Here is an 18,453-nt window from a genome sequence, read left to right as displayed (position 1 = left end):
TCATGGTTACAACGTCCTAGTCGCTCGCACCTATCCATGCCCTAATATCATCTACCTTACCTGTCAGGCCCCTTGCATTAAAATCCATGCAGTTTAAAACAACCCTCCTTCCTCTCCGCCTTTCACCTGCCTATTCTGTCCACTAATCTTTCCCACACCACCCTCCATACCAACTTCAGCCTCTCTCGTGCCTCTGTCCTGTACGGGATCCCACCCTCCTGCTAATCTAGGCCCCCCTGTCCTGCAGAGATGCTGCCCCACCAGCTGAATTACTTCAGCAGTTTGATATTTTTGTATACCAGCATTTGTATTTCATGATGTCTTCAATAAATACATATTAATTACAATTTTTTTAAACAAAATTGAAGCTTCCAGCTTGAAATATATTTAAAGATTTAAATTTTTATTTTGTTCTCTGATGCTCTGAGCCATGTATCATGTTCTGTATGGTTTCAGCATTATCTCCAAGGAAACATTGAACTGCAACTCCACTTGGCACTTAGAGTCAAGAACACAATTAAAAATACTTTTGATTGAAATAAAGTATATAATTTGTACACATACATGGCTCCAGATGTACATATTTATGGTTTGCACTCATGGGCAGAGAAAATTTTATTAACATAATAATCTCTGCTTTCATATTATTTGGTGCATCTCTATGCATAAATATGAATTTGTACTCTTGCAAAATATCTTTAAGGCTTCAAGGTCTAAAGATAATAGTTCAGAAATTCTACTTTCAAACACAAAACCATTTTTGATAAGTCTTGAAAATATAGCATTTCTAGTCCCAAATGATGAAGTGAATACATCCTCGGGTAATAGTGCTAGGTATTATAAGCCATGATTAATGTTTCTGATTACATCTATGTAAAGCTAGAATGGAAAAATGTCTGTTCAGTGCAAGCTGTTTTACTGTATTTCTCATTGACTTTCTATGCATTAATCCACCAGCTGTTGGTCTAATGCATCTGGGGGAAAGATACCTGTTTTCTGATAGCTAGTATTTGCAGAAGACTGGATCATCCTTGAATATAGCAGAAAGGTTGATAAAATGGTTGATGCTTGCACTGATGAATTACAAAATGTTGTACTTTCAATAAATCTCAGTAAATTTCAATGAGTCTAAAGAAGGGACCTGACCTGATATGTCACCAATCCATGTCCTAGGTTATGTTACAGTACTTACCTTCAGCGGTGCTGCAGTTCTGACATTGGCCGTGTGCGCGACTTTGGTGCCTTTGGGGGGGGAGGGGGGGATTAAAATGCCGTTTTCTCCTGCCTGTCCGAGATATATTTTCTCGGCCTGCCAGCTGCTGCAGAAAAATCGTTCCAACTTGCGTTTTCTGAAGATTAAAAAAAAAAAAATCGCAGGTCAATTTAATCGCTGGAGTAAAATAAAAATGCCGTCAAAGCCGACAACGGGACGGATCTCACGTTGGGGACTAAACATAATGTAAGTCGTGTATTTTACATATTGCTTCGTGCTTCTTAGGATGACTTTAATCAACATTTCCTAGGCGAAAATGTGATTTTGGCCCCATACGAACCGGCAGTGTTTTTCCTGCCGATATGGGGTTTAAATTCACTGCAACCGCAACATTCCAATCGATCGCGTTCCACAAAAACCCACTCGCAAGATGATTAAAATGGCCATTAATTTACGGGAATTAAACATTAAATTCCTTCCATTTGGGCTATAAATTCATGACAAAAAATCATGTTATATTGTGAATTCTTGTGTGAATGTTATTTGGACACTTGGGCTATTTAAAAATGTTAACCTTTTCTTAAGAAATGGATAGATGTTTAGATCTAGTAATTGAATTTTGTAATTAGCTACAATTAGGTAACTAAATAATTATATTTAATTTCAGGTTATCCAAGTAAGATTGTTTCATATTTGTTTCAGAATGCTTCAATCTATAATAACTGAAAATTTATTTCAGTTCTTTTAATTTTTAAGAAAGTTATGGGCTTTTGACTGTCCTCACTCACAGCTTTTGTGTTCAGTCAATGGAAATCGTTGGAAGTGAAAGCTGATAAATGGCAGCACAAAATAATAATAAGTTGATTCATGGCATGTAACTTTGCTTGAAGAAAAATCATGCAGTTATATATAAAAAAGGAAAGGTAGACTGGGTGACAGAAATTGGAATTGGTGTCACTTGGATGTGAAATTAACGAAGAAGCACAATTCTTTTGCTTCACTGCCTCCCACCCCAATCCCACAGCTGTCACCTTTGCACACCTCATCACTGTGTCGCCCCATCATCTATGCAGAACTGGCATGTTAAAATGTCTGTTTAACGTAAGTTGTTTTATTCCTCATTTACTTTCTAACTGCATTAGACCACCAGCTGCTGCTTTCATAGGCATCTGGGAGAAATTACAGTGCCCTCCATAATGTTTGGGACAAAGACCTATTGTTTATTTATTTGCCTCTGTACTCCACAATTTAAGATTTGATATAGAAAAAAAATCACATGTGGTTAAAGTGCACATTGGCAGATTTTAATAAAGGCCATTTGTATACATTTTGGTTTCACCATGTAGAAATTACAACAGTGTTTATACATAGATCCGGTAGGCGGCGCCCATTTCAGCAGTGCAGCCTGTCCGCGTTTTTATATTTTTTGTCTGTGTTTTGGGTGTTATTTTATGTGTGTTCGGGGGTGGGGTGGGAGGGGGGGGGGGAAACTTTTGAATCTCTCCCTGCACTGGAGACCCGACCTTAATGCAGGTATCAGATGTCGTTGGAGCCGCTCGAGGGCACTCCAACAGGAAGAAGTCGGGGACTTTCCTCCAGTCTTTCCATCTCCGTCGAAACCTGGCCGAGATTGCTGTTTATCAACATGAGGACCACTGCTGTTGTGCCCAATGAAAGTCAAATGATGCCATTATGCTGCTGCTGATGCGGAGGCTCCAACGACAGGTCTGTGGACGGCGGCACCAGGAGCCCGCGGCTCCCTGGAGGGAGACCGCTTTTCGGGGCTCCTGCAACGACGACTTCTCCGCCCGACCAGTTCGGGTCGAAGAGCTCCTGGAAGGGCCTAACACCAGAAGCGTGGCTTTAATGGCCGCGGGACAATCGCCATCGGTGCAGTGGAGAGATAAGTTTTTTTGGCCTTCCATCACAGCTATGTGATGGATGTTTATGTAAAATGTAATTATGTTGTGTCTGGGGTCTATTTTGCAACGGCATTTCATTTGGACCTCCAGGGGTCCAAATGACAAATAAATAGACTATTGACTATTGACTAGTCCCCCCCATTTCAGTGCACCATAATGTTTGGGTCATATGGCTTCACAGGTGTTTGTAATTGCCTCCTTAATGCAGGTATAAGAGAGCTCTAGGCACCTAGTCTTTCCTCCAGTCTTTCCATCTCCTTTGGAAACTTTTATTGCTGTTTATCAACATGAGGACCTAAGTTGTCCTAATGAAAGTCAAATAAGCCATTATGAGACTGAGAAACAAGAATAAAACTGGTAGAGACATCAGCCAAACCTTTGACTTACCAAAATCAACTGATTGGACCATCATTAAGAAGAAAGAGAGCACCGGTGAGCTTACTAATCGCAAAGGGACCGGCAGGCAAAGGAAGACCTCCACAGCTGATGACAGAAGAATTTTCTCTATAATAAATATAAATCCCCGGACACATATCCAACAGATCAGGAGCACTCTTCATGAGTCAGGTGTGGATTTGTCAAATACCACTGTCTGCAGAAGACTTCATGAACAGAAATACAGAAGGCTACACTACAAGATGAAAACCACTGGCTAGCCACAAAAACAGGATGGCCAGGTTACAGTTTGCCAAGAAGTACTTAAAATAGCAACCGCAATTGTGGAAAAAGGTCTTGTGGACAATTGAGACAAAGATGAACTTATATCAGAGTGAAGGCAAGAGCAAAGTATGGAGGAGAGAAGGAACTGCCCAAGATCCAAAGCAGACCACGTCATCTGTGAAACAAGGTGGTGGGGGCGTTATGGCCTGGGCATGTATGGCTGCTGAAGGTACTGGCTCATTTATCTTCATTGATGATACAACTGCAGCATAATGAATTCTGAAGTGTACAGACACATCCTATCTGCTCAAACAAATGCCTCAAAACTCATTGGTCGGTGGTTCATTGTACAGCAAGTCAATGATCCCAAACATACTGCTCTAGCAACAAAGGAGGTTTTCAAAGCTAAAAAATGGTCAATTCTTGAGTGGCCAAGTTAATCACCGATCTGAACCCAATTGAGCAGGCCTTTTATATGCTGAAGAGAAAACTGGTGGACTAGCCCCCAAACAAGCATAAACTAAAGTGTTCAAGAAGGAACTGCAGATGCTGGAAGATCGAAGGTACACAAAATTGCTGGAGAAACTCAGCGGGTGCAGCAGCATCTATGGAGCGAAGAAAATAGGTGACGTTTCGGGCCAAAACCTTTCTTCAGACTGAACCGTCTGAACCTTCTGAACCTTCATCAGTCTGAAGAAGGGTTTCGGCCCGAAACGCCGCCTATTTTCTTCGCTCCATAGATGCTGCTGCACCCGCTGAGTTTCTCCAGCAATTTTGTGTACCTAAGCATAAGCTGAAGATGGCTGCAATACAGGTCTGGCAGAGCATCACCAGAGAAGACACCCAGCAACTGGTGATGTCCATGAATCGCATTTTGTAATTTTCTAACAAATATAGGCTGTGGCCAACTGCTAATACTTAGGAAAAAGATCAAACATCTGGTGCTCCAAAATGTGTAAATACAGCTTTGTTTTCCAGTGAAAATCATACAGAGTCTTCGTTTAGTACTTCTATACCTTAATCGCTCAAAATGGACTGCCTTTTAACAACTAAAAAAAATTATCTTTTCACCCACGCTTTTCTAGCCTTTATCTCCTGAATGTTACTTTGTGAAAAATATTTTATCTTTTGCCTGGTATTTCAGCAAAACGGTTAGTGAATCATTTCCATTATATGTATTGTATTGCAGTTTAAATATCACAAACTATAGTATGTTAACATTTGTAAGTAGCTAATAAAGAACATGTATCAGTTACAAAGTGTTATATGGTGCACTAGTTCCATCATTAAGGATTTGGTACATGTAATAATTTTTTATTTAGCTGAATATATTTGGCACTATTATGACCATTATTTCTTTGGGGTTGAAGGGAGAATGTGAAATTCTGCTCTTTTTCATTTTGCAGATGTCGTGTCAAAAATACTTGCCACATTTTGCAGAGGTTTATGAACTGATTTTCTTGAATTATTGGTTTTGCATGCTGATTTCCCATGTGAATAGTAACATTTGTACCTTATGATTAATTCAGAATGCAAAATGGAATAACACTGATAATGATCAAAGAGCATTTTACCAGCCTACCATGAAGAAATTTGCAGAGAATGCATCATGAAAAAATATAATGCTGTAAACCGAGCAATTTCACCTGCAATTGCACCTCTGTGCACTTGGATGTCAAAGTTGCATGCATATTGAATTTTAAATCAAGCGACCTGTGTGGTAGCATAGTCACACAACTGTGCTACAGTGTTCTCACTGACCACATGTAGTTCTTACAACCCAAAGCTGAAAGTTGGCTGTGGACAGTCTGATCAAATTGCTCTGGTTCCAGCTCAATGCTCAAACCCAGTGCTTGCATACAATGGTTGACTAAGACTTGAAAATCAGTCTACAATGACCTCTTGACCTATTGATAGTTCCCTGCAATTATTAAACTCCCCCACCCCCGAGTTATCTTTGATAGAAACAATTAAAACCAGTTCATGTAGGCTTGCTGGTTTAGAACGATAAATATTCTTAATAAAAAACAATTAAATGTGATTAAAAATAGATTACATTTTGAAAAAGTAAATTAAAATCATTGCTACAGTGCCCTCCATAAAGTTTGGGACAAAGACCCATCATTTATTTATTTGTCGCTGTACTCCACAATTTGAATTTTGTAATGGAAAAAAATCACATGTGGTTAAAGTGCACATTGTCCAATTTTATTAAAGGGTATTTTTATACATTTTGGTATCACCATGTAGAAATTACAGCTGTGTTTATACATAGCCCCCCCATTTCAGGGCACCATAATGTTTGGGACACATGGCTTCACAGGTGTTTGTAATTCCTCAGGTGTGTTTAATTGCCTCCTTAATGCAGGTATAAGAGAGCTCTCAACACCTAGTCTTTCCTCCAGTCTTTCCATCACCTTTGGAAACTTTTCATTCTACAGCAAGACAATGATCCCAAACGTACTGCTTCTCTTCTTCTTGCGTATGGAGTGCACTGCCGAAAGTTGCAGGACAACTTGTTCTATGTGATCTTATTTGATTGTGCATGCCGGGTTGATTGCATTCATTGAAACAGAGCGGACCACGTAAAGGTTGCAATCTTCCACCCCAACATACTGCTAAAGCAACATAGGAGTTTTTCAAAACTAGAAGATGGTCAATTCTTGAGTGGCCAAGTCAATCGCTCGATGTGAACCCAATTGAGCATGCCTTTTATATGCTGAAGAGCCAACTGAAGGGGACTAGCCCCCAAAACAAGATGGTTGCAATACAGGCCTGGCAGAGCATCACCAGAGAAGACACCCAGCAACTGGTGATGTGCATGAATCGCAGTCTTCAAGCAGCGCACATAAATAAATCATGGGTCTTTGTCCCAAACATTATGGAGGGCAGTGTATGTGTTTTCTCCCAACCATTGTCTGGGTTGTCAGGAGAAGCTATTGATTGAGGTTGAAAGCACATTGGCCTTATGCCATGATAAAGAGGCCAACACGGCCAACGGAAGGTGTAGCAACTTGCAGCCTATTCTCTTTATGGTGGAATCCTCCATGAGTTTCTGGAGTAACAATTTTGATGGCAGCGGATGCCATGGTGGAAGAGGCACAACTTTAAAGATTGGAATTGGATCAGTTATGCAGGATGTTTGTATTATTGGCAGACCAGTCTGGGATATAAGACTATGACTATAGAAGGTTCAAATGTATGGAAGTGCTTGTGGTAAAACTGATCCAATGTGGTTATTTATTCATTAATATTGAAAAAAAAATAGAACCACTTGTTTCCCAATGAAATGTAAAGGTAAATTCTATCATTATTATCATGTTTAAATTAACAAAGGCTTACAAAATTCTTAAGAGATTGGACAGGCCAGATGCAGGAAGATTGTTCCCGATGTTGGGGAAGTCCAGAACAAGGGGTCACAGTTTAAGGATAAGGGGGAAGTCTTTTAGGATCGAGATGAGAAAAACATTTTTCACACAGAGAGTGGTAAATCTGTGGAATTCTCTGCCACAGAAGGTAGTTGAGGCCAGTTCATTTGTTATATTTAAGAGGGAGTTAGATGTGGCCCTTGTGGCTAAAGGGATCAGGGGGTGTGGAGAGAAGGCAGGTACATAGAAACATAGAAAATAGGTGCAGGAGTAGGCCATTCGGCCCTTCGAGCCTGCACCGCTGGATACTGAGGATACTGAGTTGGATGATCAGCCATGATCATATTGAATGGCGGTGCAGGCTGGAAGGGCCGAATGGCCTACTCCTGCACCTATTTTCTATGTTCTATGTTTCTATGTTGTGGCATTTTACTACTAAAGTTAGACTGGTGTATGCATTGGCACCAACATAAAACCTTGGTTCCTGGTATTTTGTAAAACTTTATAAACTCTGGGATTGTTTAGATTTTATTTCAGCTTTCTGCAATCTAAATTGAACAGATCAACGTTCCGAAATCTCGGAAAGTGGATGAAACCAAATTCACTGTACAATGAGGTAATGATATTGCTTTTATCATTGTTTATCTGTGAGAGACAGCTGTGAGATTTGCCTAATGGTACCAGAAATAATTATTTTCAGGAAAGCTTAAAGAAAGTGGCTTTGTTAGTAAATCACAAAGGTGAAAGAGAGAATTACTAGAAGTGTTTAACTTGATTATGATTTTGGATGAAATGGATAGAGAGAACTGTTTCCTTAGACTTAAATATTCACATATTTAGGTTTATAGTCAAATATTCTGAGACAGAGTTATGGTAGAATGAGGAAGCAAGTTTTTAAGATCCTGATGGAAGTAGATTCCACCGTCAGGTTCAAAGGGACCCTGTTAACATATTTGAAAAAGGAGATTTCCAGGTAATTGGGAAAAAGTAGCAGAATTTAATTAGCCCTTTCAAAGAGGTATGTTGGACCAAATGATTTTCTTCTGTGAGGTATGAATTAAGAGCAGTGGTTTTCGCATGCAAGGCGAATTTCACATTCGAGCAAAAAAAAAGACCAAGATTGAGGCTGGCACTTTCAGGCCAATGCACAAAGGCCACCTGGTTGCACAGTGAGGTCAAGTAGTGTGCAACACAGTTTACATCACTTGCACCATTTGCTGCAGTTCATATACTCATACTCATATTTAATTTATTAGCCAAGTATGTTTTACAACATACGAGGAATTTGATTTGTCATACTAATAAAAAGCAACAGAACCCACAAAATACATTTTAACATAAACATCCACCACAGTGACTCCTCCGCATTCCACATTGTGATGGAAGGCGAAAAAAAGTTCAATCTCTTCCCTTCTTGGTCCTCCAGCAGTCGTGGATCTCTAACCTTCCGTTGACAGGGCGATTTTGCTCCCGTAGCCGGAGGAGGGCCTCTTCGTCACGGCGATCAAGTTCCTGCATCGGGGGGGGATATCTCAGCTCCCCCGCGCCGGGCGATCTACCCGGGTCAGGGCTAATCGAACCTTCTGCGTCATTGGAGCCTCCCGACTCGGTCTCAACCCGAGACTGTGAGCCCTTGATGTTAAAGTCCGCAGGCCGCAGTTGGAGCGCCGATATCAGGCAAGGAATTTGGCTCCAATGGTAAGTCCGCGGTGTGGCTCAAAGTCAGTCCCAAGCAAGGCCTCCAACTCCATGATGTTAGGCCGCAGAGTGACTGGAAATATGACCCGGAAAAAAATCGCACCTCCGGCAAGTTAAGAGATTGAAAAAATGTTTCCGCTGCCCATCCCCCACATAAAATAAACCAGAGAACATTTAACACAAACTTTTTAAACACAATAAAAATAACAAAAAAAAGACAAAAAGGACAGACAGACTGTTGGCGAGGCTGTCATCGAAGCGCCACCCGGTGGTAATATGAAGACAATAAACACTGTAGGCCTCAAAAACACTGAAGCAAGTTTTAATCAGTTAAGCGCTGCTTTAGCATTATAAAAAGCCATTATTCTAGAGAGTGGAATTAATTTTCATCCTTCCTGGTGCCTCTCTAACGTTTCTCATGAAGACTACGTTCCATCCATCATCCCACAACCTTTATACTGATATCATCAACAGGTGTCCACCCCGCTGCCCTCCAATCCTTCCCACATCCTTTTCACTTGCCTTACTTCAACTCCCATCTCAGACCTCCCTGTTGCCCACTCTGATTCTCTCACCAATCCTGTCTCTTCTCCCTGGTCTTGATCTTGCCTTTGACACCATCTCTCTCCAACCCTTCCCCATCCTCTCTTCCAAGCTCAGCAATCTATTCTACAATTGGCTTTAGCAATACTTACCCTGCAAGAGAACAACAGCCCTGCAAGAGGCTGTTGAGAACATTCTACTGAACACAGTGGTCTCACTCGAGTTAGAAATATCTGAGCCTGGGATGTATTCAATAGGCAAAGCCATAGCTAAAATGGTCCAGCTCCAGGAATAGCAATTTATCTTTTTATCTCATCTGCCAAAGATACAATAAGTATTGGAGAGTGGCACAGAGATGCAGCTGATTGAGTCTCTGCTTAGTGGCACCAGGTACCAGGTTCAATCCTGACCTCAGATTTGGTAGTTTACACATTCTCCCTGTGACAACGTGCTTATCTTCCAACTTCCCAAAGATGTGCGAGTCAGTAGGCTAATTGGTTGCTGCAAATTGGCCCTAAGTGAATGGTAGAATGTAGGGAGAAAAGGACTAATGTAATTGGGTGGTAAAGTGGGCTGAAAGGCCTGTTTCCGTGATGTGTACTTTTACGATTTGGAGTGCTTCCATGTTGAAACTTTGGTTCTGCAATTTGATTTAATTGAGTTCAAATTACTGGATTTTGCAGATAGTTGCAACTCAGGACCACTACATCACAATGAAGCCCAAATCTTTATGAATCAGATTCAAAGACATCTTATAGTTGTTAAAAAAAAAAAACAGGCAGAATGTAGCATTAGTTGGTCTTGGTGTTGGTGAGTTCATAAAGGAGCCATATCAATTTTACTGAAATTAGGGAGGAGGGTTTTGTTTTTGCCAGTTATTGAAGATCACACAATGCAGAATGTTCAGACTATTAAATAATTACTGTATTTGGAGGCTTATTGTTTCTCTTACATGAAAATACATCGCGGGGCTTGTTTTCACAGAGGCCCAGGGAGCCGTTGGTGCGAAGGGGAGGAGTACCTGCGCTGTGTATAAAATACATCGCGGGGTTTGCTTTCACCGAGGCCTAGGGAGCTGTTGGTGCGAGGGGAGGAGTACCTGCGCTGTAAGTATAAAATACATCGCGGAGCTTGCTTTCACCGAGGCCCAGGGAGCCGTTGGTGCGAAGGGGAGGAGTACCTGCTCTGTGGATAAAATACATCGCGGGGCTTGCTTTCACCGAGGCCTAGGGAGCCGTTGGTGCGAGGGGAGGAGTACCTGCGCTGTAAGTATAAAATACATCGCGGAGCTTGCTTTCACCGAGGCCCAGGGACCTGACACCAAAATCAGCAACGTTCCAGAGAAGGAGTCTGGTGGAAGCCTCTGATTGGTGGAAGAGGACCAGAGGAAGCAGCTGATTGGGTGCAACCCCGGGTTTACATTTTTACATTTCTGCCTTCATGTTAAGGATTCTGGGAGTTAAGGATTCTGGGAGTTGAGTGTACATTATTTATTAATATTTATTAGTAAAGTTTAAAGGATAAAGTTTTGTGTTCTTTAATATTTAATATAGAGTTAATTTGGGAGTAAGATATGTCAGTGGAGATTGGCCCCGTGGTTTGCTCAGCCTGCAACATGTGGGAGATCAGGGATATGGTCGGTGTCCCTGGTGACTACGTTTGAAGGAAGTGTGTACAGCTGCAGCTCCTGGCAGACCGCATTGAACGATTGGAGCTGCGGTTGGATTCATACTGGAGCATCCACGATGCTGAGAAAGTCGTGGATAGCACGTACAGCGAGTTGGTCACACCGCAGGTAAAAGGTAAGAGGACAGAAAGGGAACGGGTGGCCAATAGCCAGCAAAGCAGTAGGCAGGTAGTGCAGGAGTCCCCTGCGGTCATCTCCCTCCTAAACAGGTATACCATTTTGGATACTGTTGAGGGAGATGGCTCATCAGGGGAATGCAGCAGCACCCAAGTTCATGGCACCATGGGTGGCTCTGCGGCACATGAGGGGGGGAAAAGAGTGGAAGGGCAATAGTAATAGGGGATTCAATTCTCAGGGGAATAGATAGGCGTTTCTGCGGCCGCAAACGAGACTCCAGGATGGTATGTTGCCTCCCTGGTGCAAGGGTCAGGGATGTCACTGAACGGCTGCAGAACATTCTTGAGGGGGAGGGTAAACAGCCAGTTGTCGTGCATATTGGCAACAACGATATAGGTTAAAAAAAGGGATGAGGTCCTACAAGATGAATTTAGGGAGCTAGGAGATAAACTTTAAAAATAGGATCTCAAAGGTAATAATCTCTGGATTACTACCAGTACCACGGACCAGAAGTAGAGTAGAAATAGGAGGATATTGCAGATTAATACGTGGCTTGAAAAATGGTGCAAGGGGGAGGGATTCAAATTTTTAAGGTATTGGAACCAATTCTGGGGGAGGTGGGACCAGTACAAACAGGACGGTCTGCACCTGGGCTGGAATGGAACCAATGTCCTTGGGGGATTGTTTGCCAGTGCTGTCGGGGAGGATTTAAACTAATGTGGCAGGGGGATGGGTACAAGAGCAGAGAGGCAGGGGGGTGTAAAATGAGGGTAGAAGCAATAGGTAGCAAGGTGAAAAGTAAAAGTGGCAGGCAGACAAAACCAGGGCAAAAATCAAAAAGGGCCACTTTTCAATATAATTGTATGGGGTAAGAGCGTTGTAAAAACAAGCCTGAAGGCTTTGTGTCTCAATGCAAGGAGTATTCGTAATAAGGTGGATGAGTTGAACGTGCAGATAGCCATTAATGATTATGATATAATTGGGATCACGGAGACATGGCTCCAGGGTGACCAAGGCTTGGAGCTGAACATCCAGGGATATTCAATATTCAGGAGGGATAGAGAGAAAGGAAAAGGAGGTGGGGTAGCGTTGCTGGTCAGAGAGGAGATTAACGCAATGGAAAGGAAGGACATTAGTTTGGAGGATGTGGAATCGGTATGGGTAGAGCTGCGAAACACAAAGGGGCAGAAAACGTTGGTGGGTGTTGTGTACAGGCCACCTAACAGTAGTAGTGAAGTTGGGGATGGTATCAAACAGGAAATTAGAAATGCGTGCGACAAAGGCAAAACAGTTATAATGGATGACTTCAATCTAAATATAGATTGGGTGAATCAAATTGGCAGGGGTGCTGAGGAAGAGGATTTCTTGGAATGTATGCAGGATAGTTATCTAAATCAACATGTAGAGGAACCAACGAGAGAGCAGGCTATTTTAGACTGGGTATTGAGTAATGAGGAAGGGTTAGTTAGCAATCTTGTTGTACGTGCCCCCTTGGGCAAGAGTGACCATAATATGGTTGAGTTATTCATGAGGATGGAGAGTGACATTGTTAATTCAGAAACAATGGTTCTGAACTTAAAAAAAAAGGTAACTTTGAGGGTATGAGACGTGAATTGGCCAAGATTGACTTGCAATTAATTCTAAAAGGGTTGATGGTGGATATGCAATGGAAGACATTTAAAGACTGCCTGGATGAACTACAAAAATTGTTCATCCCAGTTTGGCAAAATAATAAATCAGGGAAGGTAGTGCATCCGTGGATAACAAGGGAAATCAGGGATAGTATCAAAGCGAAGGATGATGCGTACAAATTAGCCAGAAAAAGCAGCATACCAGAGGACTGGGAGAAATTCAGAGACCAGCAGAGGAGGACAAAGGGCTTAATTAGGAAAGGAAAAATAGATTATGAAAGAAAACTGGCAGGGAACATAAAAACTGACTGCAAACGTTTTTATAGATATGTGAAAAGAAAGAGATTAGTTAAAACAAATGTAGGTCCCTTGCAGTCAGAAACGGGTGATTTGATCATGGGGGACAAGGATATGGCGGACCAATTGAATAACTACTTTGGTTCCGTCTTCACTAAGGAAGACATAAATAATATGCCGGAAATAGCAGGAGACCGCGGGTCAAAGGAGTTGGAGGAATTGAGTGAAATCCAGGTTAGTCGGGAAGTGGTGTTGGGTAAATTGAATGGATTAAAGGCCGATAAATCCCCAGGGCCAGATAGGCTGCATCCCAGAGTACTTAAGGAAGTAGCTCCAGAAATAGTGGATGCATTAGTAATAATCTTTCAAAACTCTTTAGATTCTGGAGTAGTTCCTGAGGATTGACTGGTAGCAAACGTAACCCCACTTTTTAAGAAGGGAGGGAGAGAGAAAACGGGGAATTACAGACCAGTTAGTCTAACATTGGTAGTGGGGAAACTGCTAGAGTCAGTTATTAAAGATGGGATAGCAGCACATTTGGGAAGTGGTGAAATCATTGGACAAAGTCAGCATGGATTTACGAAAGGTAAATCATGTCTGACGAATCTGATAGAATTTTTCGAGGATGTAACTAGTAGCGTGGATAGGGGAGAACCAGTGGATGTGGTGTATCTGGACTTCCAGAAGGCTTTCGACAAGGTCCCACATAAGAGATTAGTATACAAACTTAAAGCACACGGCATTGGGGGTTCAGTATTGATGTGGATAGAGAATTGGCTGGCAAACAGGAAGCAAAGAGTAGGAGTAAACGGGTCCTTTTCACAATGGCGGGCAGTAACTAGTGGGGTACCGCAAGGCTCAGTGCTGGGACCCCAGCTATTTACAATATATATTAATGATCTGGATGAGGGAATTGAAGGCAATATCTCCAAGTTTGCGGATGACACTAATCTGGGGAGCAGTGTTAGCTGTGAGGAGGATGCTAGGAGACTGCAAGGTGAGTTGGATAGGCTGGGTGAGTGGGCAAATGGTTGGCAGATGCAGTATAATGTGGATAACTATCAGGTTATCCATTTTGGTGGCAAAAACAGGAAAGCAGACTATTATCTAAATGGTGGCCGATTAGGAAAAGGGGAGATGCAGCGAGACCTGGGTGTCATGGTACACCAGTCATTGAAAGTAGGCATGCAGGTGTAGCAGGCAGTGAAGAAAGTGAATGGTATGTTAGCTTTCATAACAAAAGGATTTGAGTATAGGAGCAGGGAGGTTCTACTGCAGTTGTACAGGGTATTGGTGAGACCACACCTGGAGTATTGTGTACAGTTTTGGTCTCCAAATCTGAGGAAGGACATTATTGCCATAGAGGCAGTGCAGAGAAGGTTCACCAGACTGATTCCTGGGATGTCAGGACTGTCTTATGAAGAAAGACTGGATAGACTTGGTTTGTACTCTCTAGAATTTAGGAGATTGAGAGGGGATCTTATAGAAACTTACAAAATTCTTAAGGGATTGGACAGGCTAGATGCAGGAAGATTGTTCCCGATGTTGGGGAGGTCCAGGACAAGGGGTCACAGCTTAAGGATAAGGGGGAAACCCTTTAAAACCGAGATGAGAAAAACTTTTTTCACACAGAGAGTGGTGAATCTCTGGAACTCTCTGCCACAGAGGGTAGTTGAGGCCAGTTCATTGGCTATATTTTAGAGGGAGTTAGATGTGGCCCTTGTGGCTAAAGGGATCAGAGGGTATGGAGAGAAGGCAGGTACGGGATACCGAGTTGGATGATCAGCCATGATCATATTGAATGGCGGTGCAGGCTTGAAGGGCCGAATGGCCTACTCCTGCACAATTTCTATGTTTCTATGTTTCTATGTTAGATTTGGACACACCACTAGGTGGCAGAAAATCATCATTGTTTGCCAAATTGTGATACAATAAACCCTTTTTACAACAGGCTATGGTGTGTTATTGCAAATTGTCTGCTATAACCAAGTGTAATATGTGGCATTTCTTCTGTAGTCCCAACAATAGAATTTAGGCTGAGCAAGAACTGCACTGACAGAGGTGCCTATTTACAGCTGAAACATTAAAGCTAAGCCTTACTTGCCACAAGCTACAAAGCTCTAAGGTCTCAATACAGCAATACAGGCAGTGGTGGCAGGATGGCCGAGGAAGGTGTGAGCCGAGGGTGGAGTGGCAGGCATGGATGAGGAAGAGACGGGGGCCGGCATCAGCTGGAGCGGCTAAGGAAGCTGCGAAACCGGGGTGCTGGCGTTGACAGGTGCGGATAAGGAAGCAGCTGGGGATGGCGTCGGCATTCCGACCTGGCAGTGAAGTTTGGTAGTTCTGTCCGCCATTACCATTATTCAGAGGTCTGTAAAATGGAAGGTTTACAGTAGTATTTTTTTCCTGGCAGGAACTTTCATATTCAGGCCCTAGTCCATTGCTATGGCTTACACTGTCAGCAGATTCGATTTGCAATGGATAATTTTAACCATTTAGTGAACATATATTTACACTTCAGTTGTCCTTTTAAATGCTTTGCATAAATCTCTATTGGTGTTTTTCATTTTAAATGTTTCTTTAACCCCTTTAATCTCTTTGACCAATCAATTGGTTACCCAGCCTAAAATCTTTTTATCGTTCTTGCTGTTTGAAAATGCACCCTAGTGTGCCTGCTTCAAAAGATCCATCATTGTACCTGTACCAATTGCTTGAATGACTGCCGACTGCTGGCCCTCACATCGGTGGTCATGAAATGCTTCGAGAGGCTGATCAAGAACCACATCTGCGCCTTCCTCCTTGCAACGTGGACTGGCTACAGTTCGCATACCGCCCGAACAGTTCCACGGACGATGCAGTCTCCCAGGTTCTGCACACCGCTCTCTCTCACCTTGACAGCCAGAAGGGGGGGCGGGGGGGGGGATGCTGTTCATTGCCTTCAGTTCAACTTTCAATACGATAGTCCACACCAAACTTGCTAAGAAGCTGCTGGAACTGGGGCTTAATACTTCCCTGTGTGCCTGGCTCCTGGACTTTCTCCCAGTCAGGCCCCAGGTAGTCAAGATGGGAAGACATACATCCCACACCCTCACCCTGAAGCCATGATCCCCCCCAGGGCTGCGTCCTCAGCCCCCTACTGTATTCCCTGTACACACATGACTGTGTGGCCAGGTTCAGCTCCAACTCAATCATCAAGTTTGCTGATGACACTGTGGTGGTGGGCCTGATCTCCGATAACGATGAGAAGGCCTATGGGGAGGAGGTGGCTGATCTGGCACTGTTGTCAGAACAACAGCCTCCTCTTTAATGTCACAAAAACGCTGATTGTGGACTTTAGAAGGGCACAACATCCGAGGAAGTATAACATCACTGGAGATAAAGGGGGTTGCTGTGGATAGGGTGAGCTGCTTTAAATACCTGGGAGTCCACATCACAGAGGATCTGACATGGACAACACGCTGCCGCACTGGTGAGTAAGGCAAGGCAGCACCTTTACCACCTCAGGCAGCTGAGGAAATTCAGAGTCTCTCTGAGGATCCTTTAGTGCTTCTACTCTGGGACTGTAGAAAGCATCTTGTCCAGCAACATCACAATCTGGTTTGGGAACTGCTCTGCCCAGGACAGGAAGGCTCTGCAGAGAGTAGTGCGTTCAGCCGAACGCACTATGGGAACTACACTCGCCCCCCCTGCAGGAACTATACATCAGAAGGTGCAGATCCAGAGCCAGCAACATTATGGGGGACCCCTTCCACCCCAGCAACGGACTGTTCCAGCTGCTACGGTCAGGCAAACGCCTCCGCTGTCATACTGTGAAAACAGAAAGGATGAAACGGAGTTTCTTCCCACAGGCCATCAGGACTGTAAACTCTTATCTCACCAGGGACTAATTTACTGTACTAATTTACTGTTGTGTTGTGGTTTAAAAAAAATAAAAAATTCTAACATGTAAATAATGATTCTGTTCTAGTCTGTTCTGTAGTTTTGCACAATCCACAGGCATTGCCACTTTCATTCCACTGCACATCTTGTATGTGTATGTGACAAATAAAGTTGACTTGACTTGACTGTTTTAGCTTCACTTATAGGTAAAAAAACAGGTAAGGTCTCACATATTGCAACCTCAAATTATCAAAAGATTTGAAAGTTCTGCACTCAGAAGAAATGCAACCTTATGTTTCCTTAGCAAACACATAATTTTGAATGATGGCACCATCTTTTTGAAAATAAATTGATTTGTTTTCTTTTCATCCATGACCTGTATCTCTTTCCGCCACTATATGTTTTCAATATCTTTCATGTAAGGTGCACTCAATATGGCATTCTGCACAAAATAAATCCGTGCTTTCAATGTGCAACTGATTAGAGGGCAACAAAAATCAGAGCAAAATAGGAACCTCATTGTGTGACTTTCTATGGGTCTTTGTGTTGTTCAGAAACATCAAGGCATTTAGATGATTAGTTTTAGTTGCTGTAATAAAGCTTTCCAGTCAGCCAAAATCAGTTGTGAATTCCTGTATTGTTGGTTTAAGCTGCATGCAAGTATATTGTTTACTTTCATCATGTAAAATATTAATGGTAAGTTGTTGAGGATGAACATAGGATCCTAATAAGTCCTTACAGTAAAATGCTTTGTTAGTTGTCAGTTTGAATAATGGTATATGAGGAAAACATGGTGTTACAGATTCTGCTTCATTGCATGAAAGACAATGATCTTGAAATGTCTGAATACATTCAATGGAATGCTTTTGTTAGCAGCTGAGTCCTATTTGGCCACGACCAAAGTGTGTCTGAGAAAGTTCCATAACTTCCAGTAGTTCTGTTTTTGTATTTGCATTGTCTTTCATGAGTTTCCATCGTATGTTGTTCAGAGTTTAAAAGCAAAAACATATACTGAACAACTAAAATAAAGCCAAAGGATACTGGAACTGGAAATAGTTTCAGTGGAAAGAAAAATGTGGTTAACATTTCAGGTTTAAATAGTTTTCATTGGACCTTTCAAATGTACAATTTAATGTATGCCCGTGCCTATTATATTTGGTATACAAAACCTATGTCACATTGGTTTGAATCTCATTATTAAAACAGCAATGGCAACAGCAAAACAGAATTAATAGCACAAGCATATTAAAATGCATTCTAATTTATTGCATCTTAATTTACTGTCAATTATTGGCATTCTATTCCCTCTATCCTCCCCTGCTTCCACACGCTCTACACAGCTTACAGTTTTCTCAATGAAATTATGTAACTTGTTTATGTAACCTTCTCATCCCTGACTCACCCTCTCACCGTGGGAGATCCTAAACGATATTACTTC

Source organism: Leucoraja erinacea, chromosome 6, assembly GCF_028641065.1.
Source record: "Leucoraja erinacea ecotype New England chromosome 6, Leri_hhj_1, whole genome shotgun sequence".
Classification (NCBI taxonomy): Eukaryota; Metazoa; Chordata; class Chondrichthyes; order Rajiformes; family Rajidae; genus Leucoraja; species Leucoraja erinaceus.
Note: the sequence above shows the minus strand (reverse complement) of the source record.